We start from the raw sequence: 2,878 nt of genomic DNA, 5'->3' as shown, positions 1-2,878 counted from the left end.
ATACCGGTCAGAATGGTTATTATTAAAAATTCAAAGAATAACAGATGCTGGTGAGGTTGTGGAGGAAAACAAAAACAAAAAAAATAGCGTATACACTGTTGGTGGGAGTGTAAATTAGTTCAACCATTCTGGAAGACAGGGTGGCAAGTCCTCAAAGACCTAAAGACAGAAATGCCATTCAACCCAGCAATCCCATTACTGGGAATATACCCAAAGGAATACAGAAATCATTCCATTATAAGGACACATGCACACATATGTTCATTGAAGCACTATTCACAATAGCAAAGACATGCAATCAACCTAAATGCCCATCAGTGACAGATGGGCTAAAAAAAATGTGGATAAAGAAAATGTGGTACATATACACCATGGAATACTATGCAGCCATAACAAGGAATGAGATCTTGTCCTTTGCAGGGACATGGATGGAGCTAGAGGCCATTATCCTTAGCAAATTAATGCAGGAATAGAAAACCAAACACCACATATTCTCACTTATAAGTGAGAGCTAAATGATGACAACACATGGACACATAGAGGGGAACAAAACACACTGGGGCCTATTGGAGTGTGGAGGGTGGGAGGAGGGAGAGGATCAGGAAAAATAACTAATAGGTACTAGGCTTAATACCTGGGTGATGAAATAGTCTGTACAACAAACCCCCATGACACAACTTTACCTATGTAACAAACCTGCACATGTACCCCTGAACTTAAAATAAAAGCTAAAAAAAAATGTGTTGTTGCTTAATAAATGATGCTGAGATAATTGGCACTTTATATACAGGAAAAAAATCAGTTCTCTACATCACGCTATTTTTTAAAAGGTTGTTAACCTTTTAAACATAGGTTTTGACATAGGGATCTGATATTTCTTCCTCTTTAAGAACCTTTAAAAAATAGTGTGACATAGGGATCTGATATTTTTTCCTCTATAAGAACATTTTAAAAAGTAGTGTGATGTAGGGATCTGATATTTTTTCCTCTACATAAAGTGCCAATTATCTTTGCATCATGGCACATGTATACCTATGTAACAAACCTGCACATTCTGTACATGTATCCCAGAACTTAAAGTATAATTTTTAAAAATTAATCAATTAATTAAAAAGTTACTTTGTTATATATGAGTATTAAATAAGTTTTTTTAAAAAAAACAAAAATTTCTTAATGAATTAAAAACCTAAATTTGCAAAGTGAAACTTCCAGATTTTTGGAATATCTTCATCACTTCAGGGTAGAGAAGAATCTCTTACAAAAGACACAAAAATACCACAAAAAATTGCTCCTTTCTTTCACATAAAATATGTCTTGTTCTAATATGCTGGATTTTTGTGAGATCTAGTAGCTCATAGGATGTCGACCTCAAATTCTGCAATGAGTATTCCAAGGAATATGAACAGTATTATGTCATCCTGTGCAACAGCAGGATTTTCCTACATTATGTGTATTTTATGTCATTTTCATGTTTTGCCTTGATGGCCCAGTATACCTTCAAGGGCAAGGTGGAAGCAGCAGTGCCCACATGCCCTTACAGCAGGCTCTGAAACATTTCTGGGTATAGACCCGTCCCTTTGAGAACCTAATCAAAGCTGTAGATAAATGTAGAATATACATATTGTAGGAGAGGCCTCTAGTGACAATATCCATTCTTGCCCTCTTGGACATCAGCTTCTTTTGGAGATAGTTGAGGACATGTAATAGTTCTCTCCAGTCGAATGTGAGCATAAGTGACTTCTGCCAGTTCTGAGACTACCTGTAAAATCCTCCCATGGGTGCTCCTCTGTGCTGTGAGTCCCTTCTGGCTAAGATGGTGATGCCCACACCAACTTTGGAAGCCAAGATAATAAGCAGCCATAGTCCTGACACCTAAGCATCCATGTAGAGTAGCACCTCTCTGCTAACATGGATACCCACTACGGATTCTTGTATGAAAAAAGAAATTTCCTTGATCCATTAAATCGTGAGAATCTTAGCTTAACTAATGCATATATTCACCCACCTTCTGAACGTAATCTCAGGGGTTCAATGACACCCTGTAGGCTAGATCATGGATGGATCAGAGAAAAGGAGAGACTCAAATGTACTGCCCCTAGAGTGAGTACTCACTATAAGTGGACAAGTTAAAGAAGTGACACCTTTGCAGAAACTGCTGGATTAGGCACTGATTATATTTAACTGAATGGCTCTGTCAAACCCCTGCATTTCTCAGAGGCCAACATATACTCTGCCAGATACAGAAACAGAGTACATTCCAGTGATTTTTTTTTTTTTAAAGACACAAATGGAAGACCAGTCAGCACTATCAGGAATGGACTACTGATATACACAATATGGGTGAATCTCAAAACACTCTGAGCGAAAAATGACACAAAACAGTACATACTACATGATTTCATGTTTATAAAGCTCTAGAATAGAAAAAACTAATCTATGATGAAAGAAATAGAGCATTGATTGCCTTTGGGGTGGGGATTGACTGAAAAGGCACACAAGGAAACTGCAGTCAGGGAAATATCCTGTATATCTTGCTTTGTGTGGTGATTGCATGGGTATATGTATTCCGCTAACATGGGTATATGTAACCACCACACAAAACAAGATGCAGGACATTGCACTGAACATTTAAGATTGGTAGAATTTAACGTTCATAAATTACACCTCAATAATATATTTTTAAATGCAAATGAGGCAGGTTGTGATGGCTCATGCCTGTAATCCCAGCACTTCGGGAGGCCGAGGCAGCAGATCACTTTAGGCCAGACGTTCGAGACCAGCCTGGCCAACATAGCAAAATGATGTCTCTACTAGAAATACAAAAAATTAGCTGGGTGTGGTGGCACCACCTGCAGTCCCAGCTACTCAGGAGGCTGAG

This window comes from Pan troglodytes, chromosome 11 (genome assembly GCF_028858775.2).
Source record: "Pan troglodytes isolate AG18354 chromosome 11, NHGRI_mPanTro3-v2.0_pri, whole genome shotgun sequence".
NCBI classification, from domain to species: Eukaryota; Metazoa; Chordata; class Mammalia; order Primates; family Hominidae; genus Pan; species Pan troglodytes.
The sequence above is the reverse complement of the archived record's forward strand: the minus strand, read 5'-3'. Positions refer to the sequence as shown.